The following is a 20130-nucleotide window of genomic DNA, read 5'->3' as shown; positions in this document are numbered from 1 at the left end:
TCCAGTTGCCTCCTGAAAAAGCACCTTTGGGACTCACTACTGGGATTGGTAATGCAGGAAAAGATGGCCAGAGACATATCTGATAAATTTGTAATGAATTTTTTCCTAGACAGTTCTGATGTTTCATAGATTCAGAAAAGGGTGATCACATATTTAATGGGTGCAGCGCTCAGCATATTTAAGGAAATTTTTCAATGTTGGGGAAGGTGTTATCTATGTAAAGAGATTTGCTAAAGCAGACATGTCAAGCTTGCAATGTCACATGATGTTGCGCAAAGTTTCGGAGCTTTTTCGCCATTACCGGCAATGGGGTGGCCGTGGCTTCCCAATGATGCGTCTGGCCCAGGGGCTGTGAGTTTGACACCCCTATGCTAAAATCTTATGTATCTTATGGAGATAAAAACTATCTCTCTGGAGTTTAGATTCCTCTCCCCTTAGTTTTTTTTCGTATTCTCATCATAGAGCCATGTAGTTAGAACAAGATTTTTAGCCACTGAATTTAGTGTAGAAAATAATTACTTATAAAAAATCAGATGTATGTATGATGATTCTAAATTATTCTTGATAATTATGGTCTGAAGAGATCATTATCATAGATTTATCATAGACATTCCTGACCCTCTGCTGAGTCAGGAGATCCAGATGAAAGTGTCAGATCTGAGATTCACTTGAACATAACCTGTAAAAGAGAAACTTCTTATCAGGATAATTTTTATTGTGTAGCTCCTAATGCTATATTCTAATTATACTGATAATAAAACAATAATATTTTATTATTCCAGTAAAAAAATAAATTTGCAGCAGGAATGTAGGCAAAAATTATTCCTTGACCTACATTCCAAAATTAGATAAAAGGTTTTGATGTTCTATATTGCATCTTGACATGTACTATCATATCTCTGTTCAGCTTGGTTTCTAGTGCTAATGCCCAGCTTTCAATCACTGTTTGTAGGACTTATTGTCTAGGCCTCTGATCGTTCCACCTGCCCTTCTCAGAAATTGTTTGAATTTATCTAAATTGTTCTTAAAGTTGGAGTGCAGCTGGACACAGAGCTCAAAACAGAGTTTCATCAAAGTAAAAATAATTTAATTGCATGTCTTTATTTGTATTGTTGCAGCCCAACTTTCTATCTTTATAAGTAAATATGTATGTGAAACGAGGGCATGTGTTTCTGCCTGTAATTTTTCTCAGGTTTTCCATTTGAGGCTTTCTGTGTATTACGGCTTTTGACCACCAGATGTCCTTGCTTATCAAAGATCAAACTTCTAATCTAGTATTTTTCAAACTACAGAAAATGTATTAGTTCATCTAACCTCCATATGTCAATAGTTGCCAGAAATAGTTTCCAAAGAGATGAAATTGTTCCAGTCTTCTCCAAACTTCAATTAAGTTGCAGCTGCTGCATGGCTCTTTTCCAATGACCTTGGTATTTTGCCTTTTCCTTCAGCTTATTTTATTTTTATTTTGAGACCACTCACAGTTGATTCTGTACTATCAAAAATAAAATAGCAACATTACAAACAACTAATACTTTAACATTCTTATTGAAAAAAATAAATGAACCCTCATTAAGCTTGAGGCAAAGGTACGATGAAATAAAACCATTTTAAGTTGTTTAAGCAAAACCATGAAGGTAAGAGTAGCACGTACTTCTCTCAAGCAAGAGTTCTATAAAGGAAAGACTGTTATTGAGAAGACTTGCCTTTTATTCATGCCCCATGTAACTTGGAAAAAGAGAAAGAAGGAATAAGCAGGGCTTGTTTTCTCATAGAATGCTCAGAATGGTGTTACGGCACCCTTTTTTTTTTTTTTTTGCAAAAAAAGCTCCCTCTATTGGCTTTAGGAGTAGGCAATCTTGGCTCTTTTTAATGACTCGTGGACTTCAACTCCCAGAAATCCTGAGCCAGCCACACTGAGGGGAAAGAGAAAGGTTTCCAAGCTGAGCCATGCTGGCTCAGGAATTCTGGGAGTTGAAGTCCTTAGGTCATAAAAGAGCCAAAGTTGCCTACCCTGCACTAGAGGAGTACATTAAAATTATTTACAAGGTTACTTCTTTAGGAACTAAACTTTTAGAATCTAAAACAGCTAATTCAAAAAAGCCAACAGGAAAGAACCTCATATTTTTCATCTGCTTCTGTCTTTTGGAAGGTAAAATTAGATAACAAAATAATCTATTTCCTATGTTAACATCTCTGCAATGAAATCAATAAAGGTAACAGGAAAGAAATGAGAAACATTTTTCTCAATGTTATATGTATAATTTACCTGATGCTAGAAAAAATAGTATCTTTTGTACACTCTTGAAAACTATTTTGAATCTATAACCATCTATTACAACTAAACCACTTTAAACAATTCTTAAGAATGAAATATTCTTAATTTGGAGTTTACGTTTACTGTTTGGACTGTTGTGTGTGTTGAAAAATAGATTATTTAGAATGTAGTTACCGTATTTTCCGGCGTATAAGACGACCCCCAACTTTTGAGAAGATTTTCAAGATTTTTCGTCTTATACGCCGGAAAATCAGCGAGCCCGGGAAGGCACGCCCTCCCCTCTCACTGTGGAGGAAGCAGGGCAGGCTGGCGTCTGGCGGAAGCTGGCAGGGCAGTCCTGCGCACGCGCGCACTCCCTGGCTGCTCCTTAGCAGCTGGGGAGTGCGCGCGTGTGCAGGACTGCCCTGCCGGCTCCCGCCCAACACTCTTCCCTCTTGAGGCAGCATCGCTCCCCGGCTCCTAAGGAGTCCTCGGGGATGCTGCCTCAAGAGGGAAGAGCGTCGGACGGGAGCGGGCAGGGAAGTCCTGCACACACGCGCGCGCAGGACTTCCCTGCCGGCCCCCGTCCGACGCTCTTCCCTCTTGAGGCAGCTGCTGCCTGAAGAGGGAAGAGCGTCGGATGGAAGCTGGCTCTTCCCTCTTGAGGCAGCAGCTGCCTGAAGAGGGAAGAGCGTCGGACGGGAGCCGGCAGGGCAGTCCTGCACACGCGCGCACTCCCCAGCTGCTAAGGAGCAGCCGGGGAGTGCGCGCGTGCGCAGGACTGCCCTGCCAGCTCCCGCCAGACGCCAGCTGCTGATTTTCCGGCGTATAAGACAACTGGGCGTATAAGACGACCCCCCAACGTTTGAGGTGATTTTCATGGGTTAAAAAGTCATCATAACGCCAGAAAATACGGTATGTTGCACTTCAGTCTTTAAATAATTAACCTAGTATATACATAACAATATATGATGTTTTCCATGGTGAGCTTAACATCAACAACATTTATTAAAAAGGCTAAAATAATTTCTGGTGGTATCTCTACATTAAAATTTTGTTTAGTCACAATCTTTCAAAAGATGTTACATATGTGCATAAGTGTAGTCAGTAGCATATGCCTTTTTAAAAATATCAAACATGGAAAGAAACAAAAATAAGTCCAAAATATCTGTATTACATCCAGAAATGCCAACTTTGCAACCAATATTTCTCATCCATAACTATGGTACCCTAAGGATACCTGCATACATGCAAATGCTTCTCTGGGATCAGTAACGCAGCAGGGATTGCTTTTTCTTTCCAGTAACAGATTGCTGGGAAATACCAAACATGGCCTTGAGAATTTCAATGTTTGTTACAAATTTTTCTGGATGTGGTTGGAAAGAGGCTGTTTGGCGCCAGAGACCACTGCTACAGCTCTGGGTCGGGGTTTGGAGCAGCTCCGGGTGGGGGCTCAGCACGCACCGCGGCATGGCAACTAAGGGGAGAGGTATCCCTACAGCGGCTGTGGGGAGGGGAATCCCCACGGCATGTGGCTTCGAGTCGCAGGGGCGGGGGTGCAAAGGATGGGCAGTGACGCCGTAGCAAGACACCAGCATCGCTCCCAGTGACAGCACCTCTGAGTTCTGGCACCTTTTTTTTTTAAAGAAAAAAAGCACTGGGAATAAGTAAAACTTCCTCATAATAAAGGTAGTATGCTTGTTTCCTCTAAGGAGAAGTGCAAGCTTTAAAAATCTGAAACTGACAATTTCAATCTTCATACTTTAAAACAAAATGCTTAATCAAAGCCAAATCAAAGCTTAAAACAAGGCCATTTTTGAACAAGTGGTTCCAAAGTTCTAGTAATCATTTTACTTTTTTTAAAGTCATGATTTACTTAGGTTTTAGAAGAATTTCTCTAGCATTTGCAAATACTGTAATCCTACTTTTGTGCTCCTTGGCCTGAGCTGAGAGGGGAGCATAATGAAAGCATAAAAGCCCTGCTACATAAAACTGTAGGACCATGTGTCACATATAGTGGCCACCTGGCTGCATTTAGAAGTGGGTGAGGGAGGCTGCCATTTATAAAACTGTGCTCAAACTGAAACTGGCCATTTTGGACTATCTGCTGTGGAATACGTAGAGAGAAATTAGAGTGCCTGTCATACTTTTAAAAATAATCTAATATTGTTATTTCCAGTGAGGGAGAAAGGGAAAATTTGTTTCTCTTTAGTTCATTTATTAAAATATGTGTTTAAAAGAATAATTCAAGTTATAGAAAATTCTTTTATCTTCTTTTTAGTGAGAATCATGTACAAAAGTAACTATTAGATCCTGAAAATAAATAAATAAACAAATGAACTTTTCAACCATCCAAAGCAGAAAATTAAGCTCCTGGAGGGGAAAAAACATCCACAGAAGCATGAAAGGATTTATTCGCAATGCTTTGAGGACAAAAGGGCTACATAAAAAAAAACTTGAAAATTCCTTTCGTAAATTAAGTTTGCAGTCAGCTATATGGAAAGGAGCAGCTGGGATACTCTTGGCATTCTCTGAACATTCTGGCGATGTTAGTACTTCATTTATTAGTACTTCATTTATTAGTGTTTCCATAGCAGGAATAGGCTGATTGTTCTCTTTTGAAATTCCAGCTGTCTGATTATGCTGCAAATTAGTCAAGAGTTTAAGGATAAGAGTTTGTCTTGAAATGTCTTCTACAGTCTTCCACAAATTGTCTACATTGGTTTGTTGTGCTGTTCATGATTTTTTTTCTCATTTGAATTGTTTGCAATTGTGCTGTTAGTATTTTGTTTTTAGATACTCCATTTTTTTTATAAAAATCCATTTTCTTGAAGTCCTAGATGAGTATTTGATACTGATAGGACACACAGCTTCATCATTTGATGGTTACTGTCTCCATCCACCTCTTCCCCATTATTTACTATCATGTCCAAGATAGCTGATATCATTTGCTTCTACTACTCTCCAAAAAACTATTACCTGGAAGGATCTGTTGTTTTAAGTTATGGATTTTTCTTAAAATAGCCACAATCACATGAATTCTCATATGAAAATAGAGCTTGCAATAGTTAGCTATCTCATGGGATTTTGGCAATGTTTAATTTAATTTATGGAAGCTATTTTTCCATGCATGTATAATCAAATCAGAAACTAATCCCTTAACCAAGACTTATAAATACATTACCACTCTCTCATTTTCTATTTTGAATACTGTATTATGACTCATGTAAATGTTACATTAGTAGTGTTAGCTTTAAAATTAAAACACTTTCCAATCCGAAAAGAGTTTATTGGTTAACAAAAATTTAAAAAGCTGTTTGCAAAGCGTGGTGGACTCTAGCAGCATAACCAGTATGCCACGCTGTTGAGCCACCTAATTTTATACACCCTATCGCGACATCCCGTTCCCTCCCCCATGGCCCCATTGGCTTAGGTTTTGGAGGTTACAATCTTATCAGAAGCGCCTAACCAGAATACATTAAACATTAGTTTAATGTTTGCTTACATTAAACTAATAAGATCCCTCCCCTTCTATCCTGTTTATTAAGACCATATACGTACATACTTATCAATCTTAGAGGAAATATGTCTTCCATGAACCGCACCATTTTTAGGTAAAATTGTATATGCAAATTTACCACATATCCAATAATATCCTTTCGGAGCTGGCCATGGACCTGTTCCATTGGTCCAATACCCTTCTAACAGTGTATCATTAAAAGGATTTCCTCTTTTACTCAGATTCGTCATTATTCCCCAGTCAGTGATCGGGGTTTTATTATATGATCTTTCCCCTTCACATACCATAATACCACTTTCCTTTTGATTTTTAGAACAATTCTTTTGGAAACAATAATGTCCTATTATGGATGTGGTCAATGCCCATTTCTGATTATCCTTTTCCAAGGTAGTCCAATTTCTGGTAATATTTTCATCAGTTATATCTACCTCTTTAGATTCCCAAGGCCACTGGGATTCCTACACAGGCGTATTGTTTTAGTATACAATCTACTAACACTTGTGCTCCCCAATGACTTCCTTCATGTAAATAAATAATTCCCTGGCTATTTGTTTATTTATTATTTGTCTTCCATCTGGTAGGAACCATTTTCCACTTTCTCCTTCCTGTCCTCCTATTTGAATTAACTTCTCTTTTTCTGTAAACACTGGATTTATCTCCAGTTTTCTTATTTCTGGTATTAATGAATAAATTTCTATTTCTTCTTCTCCTGCCCTTTTTGGTTCCTCATGTGCAGTATGATTTCCTATTGCCTCAAAGGTGTTCCCTTTTTGATGAGCGCTTACATGTATTACCGTAATTATTTTAGGCATTAATAAATTTTTTAATATTTCTCTTATAAGTTCTTCGTGTAGAAGTTCCTTTCCTTTCCTATTTATCATTCCTCGTTCCTGCCAAATTTCCCCAAATGTATGTACCACTCCAAAGGCATAACGAGTATCCGTATATATGTTACCTACTTTTCCCTCTAACAGTTTTAAAGCTTGGTTTAAGGCATACAGTTCACAAGTTTGGGTGGACCAATTTAGTGGTAATCCTTCCGCCTCAATTAATTCCTTTGTATTTCCATTGATTATAGCATATCCATTCCTATTTTCTCCTTCCATTCTGGAGGAACCATCTATAAATAGGGATTCTCCCTTTTCCAATGGCATTTCCTCCAAATCAGGTCTAATCTTTGTAACTGTATTATTTCTGTGCAATAATGTTCCACCCCATTTGGATCTACTTGTGCATTGGTTGCCATAAACTGAGCTGGATTTAAGTTGTGGTCAATAGTTAACACCAAATCACTTTGTTCTAATAGAATAGCCTCATATTTTAAAATTCTTGAGTCAGTTAACCATTGTCCCGCTTTTTGTTGTAAAATTGTTCAGACCTGATGTGGTGTACTAACAACAAGAGCTCCTCTAAATGTTAATTTTTTACTTTCCTGGACGAGTAGGGCCGTGGCCTACCATTAGTATCTACTCCATTTGGTACTTCCCTTTGAAGGGAAGGTATGAACTTACTCATCTTTTACAAATGGAAGGTTTTCAATATCCTTTTTACATTGCTCTAGTTCTCTCGTTAAATTTTTAAATTTTGTTTGAACATCTTCCCTCTCTTCTCCTTCTACTGCCCCTATATCTGGCAGATTAACTGGTGCAGTAGGTGCTTCAGGAAGTGGAGGGAAATGATCTACATTATATAGGGGTGGGTGGGTAAATAGGATCTTTTTAACTCCTCCTGCTCCTCTACCTCTTCTTCTTCTTCTTCTTCTTCTTCTTCTTCTTCTTCTTCTTCTTCTTCTTCTTCTTCTTCTTCTTCTTCTTCTTCTTCTTCTTCTTCTTCTTCTATCGGCATGGTGGATAGAATTTCCACCACATCGATCCATTTATCAGGATTCCAAATTAATGCATATTCTAACTCATTACCAAGAGACTTGTAGGATTTTTGTTTAACATATTCATACAAGTTCTGGCACGCGAAATAATTGTTAGTACCTATTCGCAGCCATTCCACTTTTTCATCCTCCCACCAAACAAAACAACATAAATTCACCATATCTTCTTTAGTCAAATTTAAGTTTGGTGATTGTCTTATTATAGGGTGGTTTTCCCCAATTGCCTAATAAGAGTCCCAAAGGACTCTCTTTATCTCTATTCAGTTTGGGATTTTTCCTAATTTTCTTCACACATTTCCGGAATATTACTAGAATTACCCATTCTGGTTTACCGTCCTGTTTTCTTGTCCTGACCAATCTAATGAGACCACGATTCACTTCAAGCCACTTTCTCCTCTTCCCCACCAATCCTCTCGCAATGGTATGGAAGTAAGGTACCAAGGAGTTCGCACTCACTTCGTCTTGCCACCCCTGGGGTGCTCAGGATGTCTCACAAACACTTCTCACAGATCTCAAACAGTCCTACCCAGCCCTCCACCCGACTGCCTAGGTAGTTTTTCCCTCTGGTTTACCCCAGAAAACTTACCTAGGTCTGTGCACAGAGTTGCCCAGTGACTGAGGCCAGTAATTCGGGTCTGGATGGGGAGGAACAGGCTTCGGCTCAATCCCGACAAGACTGAGTGGTTGTACGTTTCGGCATCTCGGGAAATTCAGTTTATTCCATCTTTAACCATGGGGGGTGAGGTGTTACCCCCCGTAGATAGGGCTCGCAACTTGGGTGTCCTGGATTCACAGCTCAGTTTGGAAGACCATGTAGGAGCTGTGACCAGGGGGGCTTTTGCCCAGGTTCGCCTGGTGCGCCAGTTGCGACCCTATCTGGACCGGGATGCCTTGCGTACAGTCACTCATGCACTCGTGACCTCTCGTATAGACTACTGCAATGCTCTCTACATGGGGCTGCCCTTGAGGACCACTCGGAGGCTTCAGCTGGTGCAGAATGCGTCCGTGCGAGTTGTGATGGGGGTCTCCCGGTACTCCCATGTAACACCTCTTCTCCACGAGCTGCATTGGCTTCCAGTTGCCCTCCGGGTGAGATTCAAGGTGCTGGTGATTACCTATAAAGCCCTAAATGGCATGGGTCCGGACTACTTATGGGATCACCTGCTGCTGGCGTCATCTTCCCTTCGTCCTGTGCGCTCCCACAGAGAGGGCCTCCTCAGGGTGCCGTCAGCCAGAAAGTGTCGGCTTGCGGCCCCCAGGGGGAGAGCATTCTCTGTGGGCGCGCCAGCCCTTTGGAATCAATTACCGGTTGACCTCCGGATGGCTCTCGACCTTCGCTCTTTCCGCCGGGATCTGAAAACCTATTTATTTGAACAGGCTGGCCTGGTTTAAGGGTTTGGGGTATTATTAATTATTTATTGTTAGGGCTTAATTAATTTAATTTCATTTTAACTTTTGTATGTAAAGCTTTTACTGCCCTGTACACCGCCCTAAGTCCTTCGGGAGAAGGGCGGTATAGAAATTCAATTATAAATAAATAAATTCTAATCTCTCCCATATTTCCCATCTTTTCCCCTGCAACTCACTCTTGGGTACATGAAGCCAGTTGTCAGTCCAAGACTAAGGCATTTGGAGTTTGAGACCAAGCCATCAAACTCAATGGGGCATGCCTCCTGGTGTCGTTTCCAAGCCTTCCGCCCCTGTTTGCTTACATTAAACTAATAAGATCCCTCCCCTCCTATCCTGTTTATTAAGACCATATATGTACTTACACTTATCAGTCTTAGAGGAAAGATGTCTTCCATCTTCTACACCTTCCAGACCAAGTAGTGGTACCAAGAACCAAAAGGTACAGAAAAACAATTCCTAGATGATGACTCACACCAGGCTCCACCATAACTGCTTTTTCCCCACTCCTCTCACTTGAGGCTTGTATTTTTCCCAATATACATAAAGCATCTGTTCAGGCAATTGATTATAAAATAATGATTACAAAATAACAAATTAATGATTACATGATAATGCTAAATGTATCTACATTTTATTTTTAAACTTCCTTGCTCCTTCCAATTATTTTCCACAGTAGGACTCTTCAAAATCATTTCAGAAGAGAGCCAATTTGGTGTAGTGGCTAAGGTGCTGGTCTGAAACCAGGTTACTGTGAGTTCTGGTATAGTTCTGCCTTAGGCATGAAAGCTGGCTGCGTGACTTTGGCCCAGTCACTCACTCTCAGCTCAAGAGTTGTGGGAAAAATAAGAGGAAAGAGTATTAGGTATATTCAGGACTTTGAATTACTTACAAAGTAATGGTGGTGAAATCAAATAAATAAATAATAGTTCTTGATGGAAAATGTTGAACAATTGGAGCCCTGCATAAATAAGGCTTTATTACTTCAAAGGAAGGCAGCTCTCAGCAGAAGGTGACAGTGGAAGCAACTTTCATTAAAATTAAAGACAACCAGAAGACAAGACAGTAGATGTGAAGCATATTGGAATTAAAACATATAGGAAATTCTCTGCCCTCCTGGATGTCAGAAACAAGTGATGACTGATTCAGTACATCTGCAGGTTCTGTCATTGTAAAAAGTTGATCCAGTATAACCTGTTTGTCTGCTTTGGCTCCCAACCACCCACACAGGGCCTCTGGTATTTCTTCACAGCCCTGAAAGTTACATGAAGAGTGGCAGCTTCTTCCATTTCCATCCTGCCTTGTTTCTGAATAAAGTATTCCCCACTGAGCAGTTGCATTTAACTTATGCTTCCAGAAATGACTGTACAAGCCAGCAGAAAAAAGCTAGTGTTCCAAAGTATATACTGTATAGGTAGTCCTTGACTTACAACATTTCATTTAGTGATTGTTCAAAAGATACAACGGCACTGAAAAAAGTGACTTATGGCTGTTTTTCACACTTACCACCACTGCAGCATCATCTTGGTCACGTGATCAAAATTCAGAGGCTTTGCAACTGGTTCATATTTATGATGGTTGCAATGTACTGGAGTCAGGTGATGCCCTTTTGTGACCTTTTCACAAGCAAAGTCAATGGGGAAGCCAGATTCACTTAATAGCCATGTTACTAAACAACTGCAGTGATTCACTTAACAAGAAAGGTCCTAAAATATGGCAAAACTCACTTAACGAATGTTTTACTTACCAACATAAATTTTGGACTTGATTGTGGTCACAAATCAAGGACTACCTGTACTTGCTGCCTTGCTGATTACATGCAGAGAAATATAGCATAGCATGACTGAATGATTAAAACTTGTGTGAACTTTAAGCTGTAAAGCAGGTGTCAAACTGCCACGCCCACCCCATTGCCGGCAATGGCAAAACTCCTGATACGTTCCGCGACATCATGTGACGTCGCGAGTTTGACATGTCTGCTCTAAAGAGTTAAAATGGAAGTATGTGACATGTAGAAGGAAACACAATACTTAAAGAAAGAAGCAGCATACAACTAACAAACCCCTTCTGCCCAATCCAACACAACCAGAAACAGCCCCACTAAAACTGAGCAATCGATTTCTCCCCTTAAATGGGAACACGCAGACCCACAACCTCCCCCTCAAAGAAAACATGCAGACGTCTAGCAAAGAAACAACTTCAAATATCCCTTAAAAAAGTCACTTCAAATATCCCTAAAAAAGTCACATCAACAAAAACACCAGAGATAAACAAAAGCACCCAGACTACAGCCCCCCAAAAAGGAAGGTGAGTGTTGGTAATAGGAGATACTATCCTTAAAGGAACGGAATTATCCATATGCAGACCAGACATACAATCCAGGCAGTTATGTTGTCTCCCTGGAGCAAAAATCAAAGATGTGGCTGAAAACCTAACCAAAATAATTAGGCCCTATGGTGGCTCAGTTGGTTAGGACGCTGAGCTTGTCGATCAAATGACAGTTTGGCGGGTCAAATCCCGATTGCCGTGTAACAGAGTGAGCGCCTGATACTCGTCCCAGCTTCTGCAAACTTAGCAGTTCGAAAGCACGTAAAAAAATACAAGTAGAAAAATAGGGACCACTACGGTGGGAAGGTAACAGCGTTCCATGCGCCTTTGGCATCTAGTCATGCCGGCCACATGACGACGGAGACGTCCTCGGACAATTGCTGGCTCTTCGGCTTTGAAACGGAGATGAGCACCGGCCCCTAGAGTTGGAAACGACTAGCACGCATGTGCGGGGGGAACCTTTACCTTTATAAAGCAAGAACTATAAAATTAAAAAATATTGACCTTCCTGGATTATAAATACTTATTGAGAAAGGAAAACTTTGATTTTTGGCTATCATGGAACACCAGAGGTCTGCAGAAGAAACATATCAAGAAAAGACAAATACTTTCCAGGAGGAAATGTATGCTATTGTCATGGTAACAACTAATGAAACACTTTATCCCAAAAAGTCTTTTATTGTGAAAATAAAGCATCAGCACAGCATGGTGAATGCCAAGATTTGAATTCCCCTCCCTTCAGCACCTAATATCTGGCACAATTCCCTCCTCCAATTAGCAGTCATAAATCACATTCTCCAATCAGTTTGAAGGGCAAAGCTCCCCTTCTGTTCTGTAATGCACCATTTCTTATCTTATTAAAAACAACCGGAGGAAATATTCTTCCTCCCCCCCCCCCAAGCATCATCTAATTCTAAGAGCAAAGTAATTTAAAGGAAAAGGCTGCCTCTATATATTGTCAAAGCAAAAACATCCAATGTTTGCAGCGTTGACATCCGGCCCCCCTTACAAAAAGGATAGATCCTGTAATGTAAACAAAAGCATATGCTAGGGGTTATCTCTCGGTTTGTTGGGTTTTTCTCATGAAACCTTTTGATGAGTTGGTCAGCCTTCACATTGCTAGATTTCACCCAAGTAGCTTCAGACAGCGAGTACCCCTTCCATTGTACTAGGTACTGCAATTTCCATTTAAAAATTCTAGAGTCAAGAATATGTTTCACTTCATAGTGAGTCTGACCTGCTACAGTGAGGGGCTTGGGTGCCTTCTTGGGGGGAGGTCTTAAGGTGGAGTCCTGAAAAGGTTTCAGCAGGCTGCAATGGAAGACAGGGTGAACTCTCCCTAAAAGCCTAGGCAGTTTTAATTCTACTGTGACGGGGTTGATGATCCTTATGATGGGGAAAGGCCCCAAGAATTTTGGTCCTAATTTGCTAGGTAATTTGAGGAGTAAATATTTAGTCGACAGATAAACCCTTTCCCCAACTTGGAATGTTCTTTGGGGAGCCCTCTTTTTATCAGCCTGCTTTTTATAGGTCTTGGAAGACTTGTTTAACAATGTTTTCATGTTTCTCCAAACTTCTTCTCACCCACTCACCCATTGATCAAGTGTCTGGGAAGCGGAGGGCACCTGAGGGTATTCAGGTATTGGGCTGAATTCTTTTCCTTTGGCTACTCTGAAAGGCAGGTAGCCTGTGCTGCTGTGAACAGAATTATTGTAAGCCACCTCGGCGAAAGGGAGGAGTCAGTCCAGTTTGTCTGTTGGTAGGAAACATAGCATCTGAGTTATTGCTCCACCATTTTGTTAGCAGATTGTGCAGCCCCATTGGTAGCTGGATGAAAAGCAGATGATAAGCCTGGAGATGATCCAATTAATTTAAGAAAACTCCTCCAAAATTTTGTTGTGAACTGCACTCCTCAATCTGAAATTATTCGCTTAGGGGCGCCATGCAGCCGGTAGATAATGTTTCAGGGACAATTTAGTCAGTCGTTGGGCAGATGGGAGTCCTTTGCTCCAGGGTCATCAGGATTAGGGGTTCTGCGAGGTGTGAGTTGTGCTGCAGGTTGTGAACTGGGGATAATTGCCTCGTTGACCTCTTCGCATTTGCTTTTGTACTGGGATAATTGGGATAGCGCATCAGCCAAGAAGTTTTTTCCTCCCGGTATGTGCTTTAGAGTGAAGTTGAAACGGTTAAAGTACTGTGCCCATCGCACTTGCTTTGGGGACAATTTGCGGGAAGTTTTCAGTGCCTCTAGATTTTTGTGATCTGTCCATACTTCAAAAGGCACCTTGCTCCCTTCTAGATAGTGTCGGCAGTTTAATTAGTCCCCACCTAATTGCAAAGGCCTCCTTCTCTGAAACTGCCCATCTATTCTTGCTTTCAGTAAATTTCTTAGAGGTGTAGGCACAGGGTTGTAGGATCCCATTTTTATTCTTTTGCAGCAGTACAGCCCTGACTGCCACGTCACTGGCATTGGCTTGAATTACAAAGGGCTCCCCTGGGCAGGGGTGCTTTATGACCAGTTCATCAGCAAATAGTCTTTTTAAATTCTCAAAAGTTGTTTGGCAATTCATAGTCCATGCTAGTGGTTGGCCTGGTTGCCGTTTCCCCCCTCCTTTACCTGTTTTGAGTAGTTCTGTAAGGGGTAGGGCAATCTTGGCAAACGAGGGAATAAATTGATGGTAGAAGTTGGCAAACTAGGTAGCTCTGGAGCTGTTTGTGAGTCCTTGGGGGTTGCCATTCAGTTATGGTTTTCACTTTAGCTGGGTCCATTTCAATACCCTTGTTGGAAATTCTATAACCAAGATAATCTAATTGGGTCTGGTGAAATTCACATTTTGATAACTTGACATAAAGTTTGGCGCCTTCAACAGTTTCTTTAGCACTTCTCTCACCAGCTTTATTTGATTAGTCATATTCATGCTGTATATTAGGATTGTCTTCAAAATACACCAAAACCCCTTTGTATAGGTGATCATGTAGGACCTCATTAATCAATTGCACGAATATGGCTGGGGCCCCTTGTAGCCCAAATGGCATGAGTCTGAATTGATAGCTCCCCATGGGGCAGTTGAAGGCAGTTTTCCATTCGTCTCTCTCTTTTATTCTCACTCGGTAGTAAGCTTCTCTCAGGTCTATTTTAGTGAAGACACTTCCTTTAGCTAGGTGGGTTAGTAAGTCTTTCAGGAGGGGGAGGGGATATTTATTTTCCACACTCACCGTGTTAAGAACTTTATAATCTACGCAAAGATGAAGGGCTCCCACAGCAGACTAGGCCCATTCAATGAACCGTCTCACTAGGTTTTTGTTCAAATATCGCTGCATCTCCATTTTGAGGGGGGACATAGTGTACACTTTTGGCCGTGGGTGTTTGGCTCCTGGCAATAGTTTGATAGCACAATCATTGGGTCTCTGAGGGGGCAGGGCATCACATTCTTTCTCACTGAATGCCTCTGCTAGGTCTCGGTACTTATTGGGGATAAGTGGCTCGTCTGGTAGCTGTGAGGAAGCCATGTGCCTCATTGGGTGGGCTAAATTTTCCTGTAATGTCTGTAGAATCAATGGGGGGAATTGGGCCCTATAGGTAGTCTCACAGTTCTCATTCCTTTCTCCCACCAGATAAATAGCTTCCATTTGTCCAACCATGCTAATCCTAGGATCACAGCCTCAGTCATTTTTGGAGCCACCAGGATGCGAATAAACTCCCAGTGCTCACCTATTTCTAGGTGTAGGGGTTCCGTTAATTGCGTGACTAAAGTCTATACCATCAAGGAGCCATTGGCTTGCTCAAACCTCACAGTTTGGAGAGTGCCCTGAGAGTGGTGACCAGTCTCAGGGCAAATGACAGGCTAATGATGCATCGGGAGTATTCTGAAATGTGGGCAGATGTGTTTATTTACTGATCAGGAATTCTAAACAGTAACTCACGTTTGCTGTAGATACATCAGTCACATTTCATATTATGTCCATTCACGTAGTGTAAAAAGAGAATAATTACCATATCAGCGAAGCGTGATTGCGAATATCATGCTTGTGGCTGGTTACACAAAAGACTTTTTACAACCTTGGCATGTAGCCAAGAAATCCTGTAATAAACATTGAAGTCCCTCCCAGTGACTAGATAAGACATAGAACTGACCAACAACTAAACTACATTTCTCAGAGGCCATCTCTTAAGGAGACAGAATTTAACCCTTTAAATGCTAATTGCTCTATCTCTTAAGCAGACAGTTCTTAACCCCTTAAATGCTAAATGCTGTAACAGCACACTCCCCACCTGGAATTATAAATTTCCACTATTAACCAACTAATAACTAGGATAAACAAAGCACAGCATCAAACAATGCAATTACGAGGTAGACACAATTATGCATAGTTCGAGGTTCAATCTTCAAGTTCGACCTTTTTCAGCAACAGGACCAGGTCAGTTATTGGTCTGTTGTAAAGCCTTTTAATGAGAGTCTGTGAGTCGCAACCCGACTCTTGTGGCTTCGCGATGTGGACTTCAACTTGACGAAATAGTCCATCAGAGCTGGATAGAACTTGGTGCACAAGTCCCATGGACCAAGAGTTCCGATGGGCGTCCTTGTCTCTCAGCAGGACAAGATCTCCTTCTTCTACGTTAGGCTCTTTGGTCTTCCATTTGCAGCGATCCTGAAGACTAGACAAGTATTCTTGCTTCTAGCTCTTCCAGAAAGTGTTGGTGAGCAGTTGAACTTGTCTCCATTGTTGTTTATACATATCTTTGGGAACATAGTTCCCTGATGGTGCTGGCCAGTCACCTGTCTTCTGGGATAGCAAGGTGGCCGGGGTGAGAATGGTTGGATTTTCAGAATCCAAGGAAACTGGAACAAAAGGTTGAGCATTGGTGATAGCTGCTACTTCTGCCATGAGGGTAGTGAGGACCTCATGTGTCAGAGTGGGTGTCTTCACCAGCATGGAATATTAAGATTTTGTGGGCTATGCCAATCATACATTCCCATGCTCCTCTCATATGGGATGCATGGGCCCTTAGATATTTGTCAATTTCTGAATTGGGGCGAATGCCTCCATCAATCTGCAGTTCTTTGCAGGCTCCTACAAAGTTAGTTCCACGGTCAGATCTAAGCACTTTAACTGGGCCTCTCTAGGCTTGAAACCTTCTTAGAGCGTTGATGAAGCAAGAAGTGACCATAGATTCAATGACTTCAGTGTGAACAGCTCAAATGCTAAGACACGTGAAAAGAATGACCCAACGTTTGGTGTTGGCTTGACCACCTCTGGTCTGACGAACAGACACGGACCAAGGCCCAAATACATCTAGGCCTACGTTGGTAAATGGCGGTCCTGGAATAAGGTGCTTGAGTGGCAGGTCAGGTATCAACTGGTGTTGTGTCGCACCTCGTTGTTTATGGCAATGCAGGCATTGTACAAAATGGTGATGATGCATCTTTTTGGCTCCCATGATCCAGAAACCAACCACTCTGATAGCACCTTCTGTGAAGTGCCTTCCTCATGATGGACGGTTTCGTGATAGTGTTGGACTAGCAGGTGCGTGACATGTTGATGGGCAGGAAGGATGATAGGGTGCTTGATGTTTGAAGCTATTTCAGCCTTATCTAGATGCCCTCCTACTCGAAGTAAGTTATGACTATCCAAGAACGGGTTCAATTTCAGCAATGCACTAGACTTCGGGATAGCCTTTTTAGCTTCCACGCATTCAAATTCCATTAGGTATGTGTCTTGCTGCACACTTCAAAGAATCTGTCTCTTGGCTTGGAGATAGCTGTCCTACCGGCTGTCTTGCATCATGGCGAACTGGCCACAGAGCCCCATTGGCGTGGGCGGAGATGGCCCTGGGATGGCCAGAAGGAAGCCCTTGCCCTTCCTGGGCCCCATCGGCTCGACAGTTCCGACAAGGGCAGCAGCTGCTGCTGCTTCAACCAGCCAACCACGCAGGGAAGCAGGAGGAGGTGGAGGGGCAGCCGTGGGTCTGGAGCCACCTTGGCTGCTCACTGGCAGCCCGACGAGGAAGCGGATCTCACCTTTTCCCAGCCACCTTCCTGCACTCACCTAAGTCCAAGAATCTTGTAGCCCCCCCACTGTATCCTTTTGCCCTCCCAGCTGGGACCTTCAGCAATTCTGCAACCGGGAGCTCCTGTCCCTCCCCCAGCCGCCCCCCCGAGCAGCCCAGCCTGACCAAGATGGAGGGAAGGCGAGGCAGAGAACCAGTTATTAAATGATTTGAAACCCACCACTAGTTGCTTCCAAAGGCAGCTCACTCACTCACACCAAAACCTGCTCCTTTTATAAGTTTCTCTCACCCCGCCCAGGTCTTGCAGCTGTTCCTGGACTCCGCATGCATGGAATGGGGGAGGGGAGCAGCCTGCCCCTGCATCCCTCTTGTTTGTGGCAATGGCATGCGTGCCAACAGAGACGGCTCTGCGTGCCTCCTATGGCACGTATGCCATAGGTTCGCCACCACGGTTATAGTCTATCTTGTAAAACCAGGTAAACAAAAAAAAGTCTTTTTTTTTCTCCAGCAAAGTTTTCAAGGACGTTCAAATAAGCAATGTCTGAGCATATAGCCAAAATTTTAATCAAAGTAAGCTCCAGTCAAGGGAAGCTGGACACAATTCTCAATTTCACCACAAGATGGCACTAGATGTCCATTCCCAGCACATTTTTTAAAAAATCAAAAGTTAAAAAGTAAAAAGTTTAAGAGATTTAAAAAGTAAAAGTTGTAGTGGCTTTCAAACAAAAAGCAAACACAAAAAATCTATAAGAGCAGAAGCTTCCCAAATTATCTTATGCCTCAGACAGCTTTACAATGTAGAAAGTTTTTTGTTTGCCAAAAAGCTTAAACCATCACTTAAGTTCAGGAGGGGGGGTAAGAAGAAAAAAATCCACCCCCTCCCTAAAAGTAAAGGCTTTGCTCTCGAGCTGTAAAAGAGTTATTTGCCAAACTGGTATCCACTTCTAGTGAGAAAGGAGAAAGTATTCTCACCCAGATCATCTGTTTGCTCCTGCTTTAAAATACTTTGTCTTCGACGAACAGCTGGTATTGGCGGACCGCATAAATGCGGTCAGCCTTTTCTCCTGCTGATTCTGAGGGCTCCTTTGGATCCAGCAAGCCAGCTACCGCCGGCCCACGGTGTTCAAAGCTTCACCCCTTGGTAGCCATGTCTCTGGGGCGACTTTCAGTCCAATTGGACCCACCGGCAGGCAAAAATCAGACGCGGGAAGAGGAGAATCATTCCCCTGGATCTGTCCTTCAGCGACATCACCGGAAACTCCCATCACTGGAGATTTGTAAGAAGAGACTAGACAGTGACTTGTCTGAGAATGGTATAGGTCCTCCTGCTTGAGCAGTGGGCTGCACTAGAAGACCTCCAAGGTCCCATCCAGCTCAATTCTATTCTATTCTAAAAAGAAAAGAAAGGGGGAAAAACCTCAAGCAGTCTGAAACAGTCCTAGCAAATAGGGGCAACTTAAAATAATGAGGAATAATTTACAAAGACAAATGCAAAAACCAATTGAGGCAGCTCCACTCCTAACAAAATATATCTATATTGACTTTGGTATGGGGGACTTACAAAATGTAACTTCTTTTGCCCTTATGATACTTCCCCCTTTCTGTTTCTTCTTTTCCCCTATTTATTTCCCCCCTCTGTTAAACTGACCATTGAAAAAAATATTCCTTCATTAAAATTTATTTCATTTTTATTTCCTATTGCTTTGTATAATGTTTACAGTAAATTACTTAAGTGTTTCATTAATTTCTGTAAAGGGCAGCAGGATTGCATTGTAATATTTGACTACTATCAATTGGAAATTATATTTAATTTTATCACGGTAGTATTTGTATTTTCTTTTCAGGAGGGTCTGAGCTTTTTTGGATATAATGCAAATATGGTATGGATCGCTATGGCATATGCTTTTTTCTTTCTTGCACACTTTACATATTTATAGCATCAAATAGCAGTGAAAGTAATAATAAAAGTTAACAAATGACTGCAGAGTTCATGACTTTGGAAACAAAAATCAAATGCATATCTGTAGCCTGGGGAATACTAAGGCTGATACTTGAGAACAAGATTTTGGAATAGTAGGATTGTCATGTGGCTTCAAACAAGGCAGATACAAATTTAGATTTCAGAACAAATTATAATTTGAAAATCATGGGAAACAGTCATTCTATCTTATTCTACTTTGGTGAGACTCCAATCTCAAAAATAGTCTTCAGTCCTTTATCCTACTCTTTAAGAAGGATTTAGAGCAGTTGGGGACCAGGGATCGGTTACATGGAGAAAGGTTTTTCCATGGATTGGAGTGGGTGCTGTTTTGTCTGCTGCCTGCATCCTGCAGATGGGGCTTTGCTTGTTTGTGCAGACCGGTTGCTGACATGCCACAGCCCGGTACTGATCCATGGACCAGGGCTTGGGGACCCCTGATTTAGAGAACTTGGGGCAGGATCAGAGATGAGAAGTTATAACCATAATTAGGAAATTAGAAACTAATTCTTATGAAGAGGAATTTTAGATCTTATTGATAAGAAAATATTGAAGAGGCTACCCAAAATATAAAGATACAGTATAGAAAGGAAGTAAAGTCCTGTTTTGTATAATCTCAGTCTGTAAGTCACAGAATAAAAGAAGACAGATTCCAGCTGAATGTTGGAAGAAACTTAATGTAGAAGCAATTGCCAAAAATGATAATAGAGTACCATTTGCAGATTCATGAGGTAGCTAGACAATCTTG

The 20130-nt window shown here is 41.7% G+C and overlaps 1 protein-coding gene across 7 annotated transcripts in view; it reads left to right on the top strand.

Moving 5' to 3' along the window:
• Positions 1-20130, top strand: part of GSK3B (glycogen synthase kinase 3 beta) — a 174677-nt gene that overhangs the window by 48500 nt on the left and 106047 nt on the right. Inside the window, exon 1 of one of the 7 annotated variants that reach the window (XM_083356233.1) lies at positions 17780-17880. The exons of the other annotated variants lie outside the window; for them this stretch is intronic. The gene's annotated coding sequence lies outside the window, so the exon portion shown is untranslated. Of the gene's footprint in view, positions 1-17779; positions 17881-20130 lie in introns of those variants that run through there. 7 annotated transcript variants of the gene reach the window in all.

Source organism: Vipera ursinii (assembly GCF_947247035.1).
Source record: "Vipera ursinii genome assembly, chromosome: 2".
Taxonomy (NCBI): Eukaryota; Metazoa; Chordata; class Lepidosauria; order Squamata; family Viperidae; genus Vipera; species Vipera ursinii.
Note: the sequence above shows the minus strand (reverse complement) of the source record. Positions and strands in the feature narration are given on the sequence as shown.